This window comes from Astyanax mexicanus, chromosome 24 (assembly GCF_023375975.1).
Source record: "Astyanax mexicanus isolate ESR-SI-001 chromosome 24, AstMex3_surface, whole genome shotgun sequence".
Taxonomy (NCBI): domain Eukaryota; kingdom Metazoa; phylum Chordata; class Actinopteri; order Characiformes; family Acestrorhamphidae; genus Astyanax; species Astyanax mexicanus.
In genome coordinates this window covers 10,093,689-10,105,000 of record NC_064431.1, presented here as the reverse complement: position 1 = coordinate 10,105,000, position 11,312 = coordinate 10,093,689, and the positions used below count along the sequence as shown (strand labels likewise).

Below are 11,312 nucleotides of genomic sequence, written 5' to 3'. Positions count from 1 at the left end.
TAAAAATAGCAACAGATATCAAATGGTAATTGTATATGCATTTTTTTATGTTTGTTTTTTTTCAGTTCCATGAATGTGGAAGTGTAAAGACTGTGATGCAGAAGAAAGTAAAAGTAGTTAATTATTGATTTTTATCCATATGCAAATTTAACCCTCACGTCCTTCCCTCAAGACAGAAATATTTGTCACAACTGCATAGTGAAATTCCTTTTTACTAACTTAATTAGCAGCAGTGCTAAAGCAGTTTCATTTCTCAAATTGATGATTGGAAAAAATTGATTGGAATTGGTTGTGTGTGTGTGTGGGTCTATGTCATTTGGCTGATGGTGTATTTTTTTCTGTCTTTCAGGATGTTGAGGACAAGCAGGAGATGGAGCAGACAGTTCTGGGAGTCTTTGCTGTAAAAAAGGAGGGGGCAGAACCCACTGATGACCTGGAAGATGTCGGTATAGTCATCGAAGGAGTGGAAGTACTTCGCACCCTTGGAAACATTGCAAATGCAGTTGCCATTTTATTTGGCCTCATGTACTCACTGGATTTGAGCTACCCAACCAATCTTAAGTACACGTTTGAGGTTCTGCAGAAAGTTGTTATGGAACTGGATGACAAACAACTGTCAAGAAAGGCTCAAGTGTTAAAAAACAAACTGTTTGAAGGGAAAGTGTAGACTTTGAAAGTGAGTGCCACTTCAGAGTATTCCAAAGAGGACAACTTTGACCTGAGGTATTTGAAATCCAGGACAATTTGAATGTTAGTGTTCTGGTTTTGTTTGAAGTTCTAATGTTTGATGTTTTAACGTTTTAAAAATGTTCACAAAAGGGAGTAAGGAGGGATATTAAAAGCCAGAACAGGAAAACGCCATGCATCAAAGGGTATTAAGAAATTTCTTAAAAGGAACCCTGCCTGGTAGCACTTATTTCTTAATATGTTGTTATTACTCTAAATCACTAAGCTATGGTGTTGTTAAAAAAAAAAAAAACGGACAATAAATTATTAGTTTGAGAAGTGCTTTTATTCTACTTATTTGACATATGGGTGCCGCCATTATTTTGCACCATATTAGGCTTACAAGTGATACCAGCTGGGGTTCACTTTCAATTTTCTTAATTGTTTGATACAAGGTTTCCGTTACCCTTATATTAATGCTACAACATTAATCATCCTTGTTTCTATTCACATTGTCTATCTGAACAGCTCCACTGACCATACAGTAGCACTTTTTAGTCTTATAGTCCTTTCTCTCTGGCTTTGTGTGCACACTGGATTTGAGCAACCCAACTAAAATTAAGGTACACACTGCTCCACCATAATCAATTTGACACCATCACAATCATGCCAGTGTCACTGCAGTGCTCAGAAAGACCCACCACGCAAATAGCTGCTCTATGGAGGATAAATGTTTAACTAATTTGAATATTCAGATATTGGAATATGAGTAAAAAAATTTAAGTTTAAATTTATAAAGAAAACCACTGTTTTTAAATAGTCAATATACTAACTAATTCACATGATTTAAGTAAGCACTGAGTAATAGAGGGGAAAAAGATTGAAGTCCATTTATAATTTAAAATAAATATATTATTCAATATATAATTGTGACAGGCAAGAGGATAAAATAGGCATACTAAATGCAGTCTGTAATTATAAAACTAAACTGTGTCTAATAGGATCAGTGGAGCTAAAAAGTGAGGGGAAAAGTGAACAGAAGTCACTGGTACCATGTTTTACATGTATTGGTTTAAGCATGGTGTTTTGATAATGAGCTGGATAATGTGTTGCACTTATGGAATTGATAAGCAAAGGAAATTTTATTTTATTTACTTATTTATTTTATGCCTTATTATATTGGGTCAATGTAATAGAAGATGTGCTTTTAAAAATTATTTTATCATAATTAGAAACTGCTGGCATTGAAAAGAGATGTTTTAATATAAAGTTCTTATTAAGTCAGATGTTTTTCAAGTCTCAAAAGTAAACAGGAAAGTTCAATTCAGGCAATTTTATATTCTCTATTGGAAGATGTGTTTTTTTTTTATATGAAGAAATAAAATGATCTAATGCAGGGTTTCTTAACCAGGGTCAGGTTTTGACATACTTCTTGGGGTTCTCAAATGTAAAGCTAATTAAGCGTGTTTCTTTAGGCTAACTGTGTATCGCGTTGGATCCGGATTACAAAGACCTGATTTAATGTTTGTTTAAATGCAGTTCAGAAGGATGAAATTGTAACTCAGAAGCAGTTGTGTTTTATCTAATGTGTGGCTAATGAGTTAAAAGGGATTTAGAGTTCAGAAATGTAAGATGTTCAAAAGATTTGTAACAGTTCAGCTAAAGGTTGTGTGTAAGTAAAGGTAAATTGGGATCCCATGTACTTTTTGTTGTGTGCACATTGCAAAACAACATTGTAAAAGGACAAAAAATACCAATTAAATGTTGCAAATGACCATAAAGGACTCCTTTTTTTTGCAATGTATGCAGTTGACCATGGTTTGTCTGTGTGCTAAATAATTATTTCACAGAAACAAAGTGATTGTGATTTGAATTTACATTTTGGAAAATGCTGACTGTCAGATTTTGTTATTCAGCTTAAAATAACTGCAGTTGTAACAGTTAGTTATGTACTAGTTTTGTAAACTAGTTAAATACTTTTTAGAAAGACATATATTACTATTGAGAAAGACCTACCTAACTATACTTTGTAGTTTCAACTTAACTGACTTAAGTTTTGGTAAACCAGCAGTTATGTTACATTTACAAAAGTGACTTAGTTCAGTATAATGAAATACCTTTCTGTTGTCATTAATCAACACAGTTAATTAAAACAAAAAGAGCATTTTGTTGAGTTTATGTTGGTCGATTTAGTTATCTATACACAAACCTATTAATTTAATCCAAGCTAACTTTGACACCAATATATTGGTTGTAAATAATCTAGTCATGTTGGTTTTACCTAATACAGTCATGTTGAATTTACATAATACAGTTATGTTGGTATTACAAAAAATAGTCACTTGAATCCTAAATAAATGATTTAATTATATCAAACACAACTCAGTTTAGTGGAAATTGTTGACAACTGGATTAAGTAAATCCAACGAATTATTTTTTTGAGTGTATATTACGGCGTAAAACCCACACAGAACGCCGTATTTTACGCCGTTCTTTTCGATAAAAGGCGTCTGGTCCAGGCGTTTTTTGGGCCTTTTGGCGTTTCATACAAAAGTCCCTTGTGCCAGCTCTTGCCATCAGTGTTGTCACCTTGTGTCTTTTTTGTTACCCCGCCCCCTTGTTACCGGTCCTCACCCTCCTTGTGTATGAGTGTTTTCTTGTCGAGTCTTTTGTATCCTTGTCCTGTGCGTGTGTGCGTGCCAGTTTTGTCTGTAATCCAGGTCTGCCATTTTGTGTTCTTAGTATATTCCTTGTTACGTAGTTTCTTGTTTTAGTTAAATTTAGTTTTGTTCTAGCCTTTGTTTTAATTACTTCCAAGTGTTGTTTTCTTAGTTTTTGCGCTACCCGTGTTTTGTTTTAATTTATCTTGTTTATCTTGTTTATCCTCATTGTGACAGCTACTTTCACTTTAATCAAATCTAGGCTGTGGTCAATACAAGGCAGCACAAAGCTCTTGAGTTTTGACTACTAATTTGCATTGTAGAAGTAAGTCTTAGACTTTATGTGGCTCTTTAAGAGTATATAGTATACTTTAATAGTATATTTATTTTTTCTAAAAAAGTCTGCCAATATAGCAAATCACAGCAGATGCAGTAGCTCTAATCACACAGAAGGGGGCATCAGAGATTTAATAAAACAAATAAATGATCCTGAGCTCTGTCAGAACAGTATTTTTTTTCTAAAGTTTGACTGAAAACATTAAAACATGAGACACTAATATGAACACACGATGAAAAACAGATTTTTTCTTTCCTTTCTTGAAATGTTTGTTTAATATAGAATGCAAACAGTTCTTCACAAATTATAACACATTCTCCATTCCATACTGTTCAGATTGTGTTGTGTATTTGTGTTGTTAAGAAAGCTGATGTGTTTTTATGTTGAGCAATTTCTTACATTCAAAACAAATAACATGAACATTACTCAGGGCCATTCCTAGAAACTAACTAATTATTTATTTGTTTGTGGACGGTGGAGTGGGTGGATGCCAGTGTTTTAGGGAGCCTCCATGTCTATGTTACCTTCTGGCTCTCTGCCTTTAGTTAGGCTGTTTTATTCAGTTCTGCCGGAGTCATTTGCCACACTCTGATAATGTTTTAATATTCTCAGTTTTGCATAAATCCAGTCAAAACTAATTCCATCTCTCTGCTTTCCTCCGAGTTACTGACTGCCCACCTGTCTGACCCGATACCGATGTTGGACCCTCAGGCTCTCGCGTCTCCTGTCCGGCCAGACTGATGGAAGTTTCTGAAGTCAGCTCTTCTCCACCACCACCACAGATCAGCTGCTCATCGTCCATCTTATTCTCCACTACTGATTACATCCAAGCCATTAGTGGCGCTATTACACTCCTGAATACATAAAACCTATATGGATGTATAAAAGACTTTTTAAATTTTAATTTAAAAGCCGTTTGACCAGTGGTAGGATGGTCCCCCCTCAAATGTGAGTCTTGGTCCTCCCAAGGTTTCTTCCTCCTCCTGCAGCTCTGAGGGAGTTTTTCCTTGCCTCCGTGCTCAATGGGGGTTCTGTATTCTGTATTTTCTATGTTTAATGTTTTGCCTGATTCTTTGTCCTGTAATCATGTTTCTGTAAAGCTGCTTTGTGCCAACACCTGTTGTAAAAAGTGCTATACAAATAAATTTGATTTGATTTGATTTGATTTATTTTTCTGTCTATCGTTTAAAATTAAGTCAATTATAATGCTAGATACCTGTTTCGTATAAGTCATTAAATTCATTCATGGTTTTCAGTGCCCTCAGTCTGGCAACCCGAGTGAGCTTGACTTCTGTAAAGGGAAACAAACAGAATACAGGGGATAATAATGTATCTTAAGATATATATAAAGTCACTTTTCTCTCATAGACACACATTTGAAGGGAAAAGGCAGCAAACAGATTTTTAATGTTCTGTTCCTTACTGATTTCTAACTGCTCTCAGAACTAATTACAGCCCTCTTGCTGCTGAGTGACTGAGCGTAAGCTGAACAGTGTCCTCTAGTGGTGTCTAACATCCAGGAATGTCCATTTTCAAAGACAATGCAAAACCATATCCTGCAAAAAAGGGCCCTTTCAATGCATTTGGGGCCCCCAAGCAAAAAACTTTAAGCTCTCCCACCCTTTAATATGTCTTTCCACAGGAATTATCCAATTTGTGACTCTCCTGTTTAGCCCAGTATGTCAGACAGACTATAAGCCAAATGCTACTTTATGAAGGGCTTCTGTTCATATGAACATGTGAGTGTGTTAATACTCTGCATTTAAGAATATTTTGTTCTGTCTGTTCTGAATTAACAATAGCCACAAGGTTAATTTTGTGAAAATGAACTAATTTACACACATTAACACAAACGCCAGGCTTCTTCAGGGTGAAAAAAGACACATTCTCTGCCAATGCATTGGTCTCTTTCTTGTAAAAATTCCTTGCCATGGTGCTTAATGGAAATCCAATTTTCAGAACGGGCATTTTAAGATGTATTAACACACTCAATTCCCCAGAAGTGTCATTTCAGTGTAGGCATTTAACACCTCTTTTTCTCTCTCTCTGTCTCTCTCTCGCTCTCTCTCTCTCTCTCTCTCTGTCTGTATTTGGCTTTTAGATTGGAGAGAGTTTAGCGTTCCACTCTAAACCTATAGCTACTAACTTTGTATCGGTCTAATCTATTCTCTAGCTGAGCTGAAAATCAGACAAATGGTTTTGAGCTGTTTATCTAACTGTAATAAAGTTTCAGCATTCTTATAATATTGCTTCACAATTTTACCATAAATAAAGTGATGAACAGGTTTTCTGCCTTAATTAATAACAAAATGTCTTCTGTTAATTAAGTCACAGATATACAAACACAATCTAACAGCTAACAATACACAGTTAGTTGCACTGATTTTATGGAAAACATAATTTATTTTGTAGTTGTTATTTTTTGTATAGTTATCAAAGTTGAATAAAGACTGTTGACCAGTTGATTAAATGAGTAAAATCAGTCACACTGAGCCTTTGTTTACACTCTTCTGGACACCGTTGGTGACGCCTCTCAGCACCGGGGTCTTGGGTTTCCTCCAGGTGCTTCTGGTTTCCTTAAACATTCCAAAAACATGAAGATCAGATACATTAGATACACTAACTAGTAAATTGCTCAAAGAGTATGAAATCCTAATCTAGTTCGTCCTGGTGTGTGTGTATGTGTGTGTGAGTAAGAATGTGTGTATGACTGTATGCCCAGATATAGATTGGCATTGCAGTCCTGCAGGTGTTTTTTTTTATACATGTGCGTCATTTTATTTTTAAAAAACATTAAATAAAAAACAAATGAAACATTAGGTGCTGAATCTAAATGAAGGGGCAGCACTTTCCACATAATATATTTTACAGTTTAATTAGCCTCTTGCTAATAATATAATGGACTGATTCCAATCAAATTTCTTCTCCAAAAAAAGTGTTCTTTCAGCCCAGACCTTTCATATATAAGTGTGATACCATTCCCAGAATCCCTCCAGGCTTTCAAATCTAAACCTCTGGCTGCTGAAAAGATAAAACTTCTGTCTGACAGAGCAGAACCAAACCCCTTGGCCGGAACTCTGAAGCAGATTTAGGTCCGGCGTCTCCGTGCTGCTAATGGAACTGACTGGAAAGGCCATGTGGGGATGATTAAAGATGACTGGGCAGCAAATGATGCTGTATTTCTCTTGTTTTTCTGCAGAAGTATGAGTTTTCCATTTCATCAATTTTATGCTTATTATTTTACTAATCCCTTTTCACTACGAATCCCTTTTCACTGTGGTGAGGAACTGGTTTGGTAATTTAAACCGTGTGTAGAGCGGTCAGATTTTTAGAAGCTGGAAGAATTTGCTTTCTGCTTCAGGGACATTTTTCTCTCTCATCCTCAGTGAGTCATTCTCTCTTCTCCTGCTCTTTTAAAGTTTCACTCTTTCTCACTCTGTTCTTCTGTCACGCTGTTGCTCCACGACTTCCACAGCCAGGGGTCCGGAGCCACAGGGCAGTGAGGGGCCGTAAATTTCAGATGAGTAAAGTACTAATAAAGCGACACTTTAAAGCGCTAATCTCCACCCCTTGACTGCAAAGCAGCTTTTCTACTCCAGGGTTCAACTTCTGAAGGCAGTTTTCACACTGTAATGTCTAATTAATTTTACCTAAAAAATCATGCAAATTGATTGCATTAGAAAACAAATTAAAGTTGAATAGGTACTGTATGTTGTAATAACCAAAGTTTTTTAGTTTTTAGTACAATTTTAAAATATTCTATTGAGTTTTTAAAGAATTTACTATTGTCATAAGGCTGTAAATGTGGGCAATGTTGCTTCTTACCAGTAGGTGGCACCCGAGGAAAGGAAATGTATGAGGACCAATGTGTGCCTGTAGTCTGTGTAAACAACTGAGCAGAAGAAGATACGTTCTGTAGGCAAGCTGTGTATAGTTTATCTCCGAGTCTGTTAATCTGTTTTCATTTACTTACGCTTCAGATAAAAGTGAAAGTGGAAACCTGTGTGTGTGTGGTTCATTTCGCGTGCAAGTTACCACACATTTTGGCGACGAGGATAACTGGAGGAGTTAGTTTCGGTTTTGTTGTTAGCGTCGGCTAGACAAGGGGATAGCTAGTGTTATACAGAACTTGGCTATGCCACGGAGACCAGGTGAAATTCCATATGCAGACTTTGTCAAACTCGTAAGTGACCACCACAATCCGAAGCCGTCTGTAATTGTTCAGCGTTTTAAGTTCCACAGCCACTTCAGGAAGTCAGGTCAGTCAGTGGCATCTAGCGGTGCTAGATGATATGCTACGTGACCAGCTGGTATGCGGCATAAATGATGAGGCGATTCAGCGCCGTTTGCTGAGTGAGACAGCACCCACATTGACTTTCAAAAAAGCGATCTCTCATGGCATGGAGACGGCAGCTAGCAATGCTAAGGACATCCAAAAAGGGCATGCAGGGCCGCAACCTGTGGCAGTGCATCATGTAAAGAAAGTCAGTTCGAGAGCTGGCAAGCCAGTTGAATGTTTTCGGTGTGGAGGGGCACACTATGCAAACAAATGCAAATTCAAGGATTCTGTCTGCCATGGCTGCAAGAAAAAAGGACATTTAGAAAGGAAATGCTGAGGTTCTAAAAACAAAAAGACTGAGAAATGGAAAGGAAAGCAAAAACAGGCTGACACATACCATGTAGAGGAAGCAAGTGAAGAGGCCATGTGCTCTTTTAATATGTTTGCAGTGGACACTGATGAGGAACCGCCTATGCCCTACTATGCCAAAGTCACAGTACAGGGACAGGATGTCAAATTTGAGATCGATTCAGGAGCGAAAGCTTCAGGAGACCTACAAGAGGACATGGAGGTCAAACCCACCGCCCCTGACTCCATCAAAGCTCCAGCTGAGGACATACACTGGTCAGGCCATCCCCCACCATGGAGTGCTGTGAAGTGGGAAATCAGACGTCAAAATCGGCCCAGTCTTTTGGGCCGTGACTGGCTCAGGAAAATCAAGCTGAACTGGCATGAGGTGAAGAATACAGGCACAACAGAGGACGTTCTGCGGCGGTACAGTGAGGTGTTCAGAGAAGAGCTGGGCACACTCAAGGGAATGACAGTGAAACTCCATATTGACCCCAATGCCACACCACGTTTCTACAAGCCCAGAGTGGTACCCTATGCCATGACACAGAAAGTGGAGGTGGAGCTGGAGCACTTACAGGCCCTGGGCATCATTGAACCTGTCCAGTTCTCCAAGTGGGCAGCTCCCATTGTTCCTGTTATGAAACCTGACCAAACAGTGCGAATATGTGGGGACTATAAGCTTACCGTAAACCAGGTCTCAAAGCTGGAGGAGTACCCGTTGCCACGGGTGGATGACCTGTTTGCAACCCTGGCTGGGGGCGAGTCATTCACCAAACTGGACATGAGCCACGCCTATCAGCAGTTTCTGCTAGACGAGGAGTCCAAGGAGGTCATCACTATTAACACGCAAAAGGGATTGTTCAAATTCAACTGCTTAGTGTTTGGAGTGGCATCCAGCCCTGCCATTTTCCAGAGGACAATGAACAGTCTGTTGCAGGGCATCCCACACGTAGCCTGCTACCTGGATGATCTGCTCATTACGGGTGCTACAGAGGCCGAGCATCTCAGCAACTTGGAGCAGGTGCTACATAGACTCTCAGATGCAGGGTTGAGACGAAAAAGGGACAAATGCGTGTTCATGGCTCCGAGTGTCACGTACCTAGGACACAAAATCACGGCTGAGGGCATTTGCCCGGTGGAAGTCAAAGAGCGGGCTGTCAAGGAAGCTCCGAGCCCCAAGAATGTCACCGAACTCAAATCCTTTCTGGGGTTGGTGAATTACTACAGCAAATTTCTGCAGGACCTCTCAAAAGTCTTGGCGTCGTTATACAAATTACTGCACAATGTCACAAAGTGGCAGTGGTGTGAGGAGCAAGAAATGGCGTTCAAGGAAGTGAAAGAACTGCTCCAGTACGCGAAACTGCTGGTGCATTTTGATCCAGACAAGGAGGTGACCCTCTCCTGTGATGCCTCGCCGTATGGGGTGGGGGCAGTGTTGTCCCATGTGATGGAAGATGGATCAGAGAAGCCTATTGGCTTTGCTTCACGCATGTTGACGGCTGCAGAAAAGGGGTACTCGCAGTTAGACAAGGAAGGTCTGGCAGTTGTGTTTGCAGTTAAGCATTTCCATCAATACCTCTATCCGTCCTTTCAAAATTCACAAAGACCATAAATCTCTGATGAGTCTGTTTGGGGAGACACGCTGCATCCCACCACTTGCCTCCGCTCGAATCCAACGTTGGGCACTAATATTGTCAGCCTACCAATACACCATTGAGTACAGGGCCGGAAAGGACAATGCAAATGCCGACGCTCTCAGTCGCTTGCCATTGCCCGAGACACCAGTCACCACTTACGTGCCTCCGGAGACTGTTTTTTTCATTGGAGAAGTTGTCGGAAACACCAGTGACTGCAGTTCAGGTCAGGAAATGGATAGAGCGAGACCCTGTCCTGTCTAAGATAAAGACTTACCTGCTACAAGGCTGGCCTGAGGTGATCGAGAGCATGGAGTTGAGGCCTTATGTGAAGAGGAAGTCGGAACTGAGCTTACAAGATGGTTGCATTTTCTGGGGGACGAGGGTCGTCGTGCCGCCCCCAGGCCGCTCACAAATCGTGGAAGAAGTGCATGAGACATATCCCGGAGTGTCCAGGATGAAAAGTCTAGCAAGATCTTAAATTTGGTGGCCAAGAATGGATTTAGACCAGGAAGACAAGGTAAAATCATGCTCACAGTGTCAGGCCAATCAGAAAATGTTGCCACCAGCTCCCTTGCATCCATGGGAGTGGCCAGACCATCCCTGGTCTAGATTACATCTGGACTTTGCAGGGCCTTTCATGGGCCAGATGTATCTTGTCATGATAGACGTGCACTCTAAGTGCATAGAATGTCACATCATGGGCAACATAACAGCTCACTCAACCATTGAGAAACTTAGACAAGTGTTTGCGGTTCATGGTCTACCTGATACCCTAGTGACTGACAACGGGACAACATTCACAAGTGAGCTGTTAGGGACTTTATGCAGCAGAATGGAATACGTCACGTTCGTACAGCTCCTTTCCACCCAGCCTCGAATGGACTGGCTGAATGTGCTGTACAGACGGTGAAGGAAGGGTTGAAGCGCATGACAGGTGATTCTCTGAGTACTAGACTTTCCCGTTTCCTGTTCAAGTACTGCCTCACATCTCAAACCACCACTGCACGTACACCAGCAGAGATGTTGATGGAAAACAAAAGGAGAGACATGATCTTCATGCATGAGAGAGACTGCTGAAACCAGGGGACAATGTGTATGTCAAGAATTTCTGCATAAACTTCAAGCAGCAATGGCTTCCTGGGGCTATCCTGACACAGAATGGTCCTGTCTCTTATGTCATCAAGCTGACGATGGACGAGTGTTCCGCAGACATCAGGACCATGTGCGGCTGATCCTGATACAGGCCCAGAGATGGTCAACACTGCAGAGTTGATCCGGATGACTACGCCGACAGAGGAATCTCCACCGGAGTTGTCTGTGCCACCAGCAGAGACTGGACAGTTACACACCGTCTCACAGACACCACAGACCCCTGTGGTGAC

The 11,312-nt window shown here is 40.2% G+C and overlaps 1 pseudogene; it reads left to right on the top strand.

The window, feature by feature from the left end:
* Positions 1-7,798: 7,798 nt before the first annotated feature.
* LOC111195370 (uncharacterized protein K02A2.6-like) lies at positions 7,799-11,094 on the top strand (annotated as a pseudogene).
* The last annotated feature ends 218 nt before the right edge of the window (positions 11,095-11,312 follow it).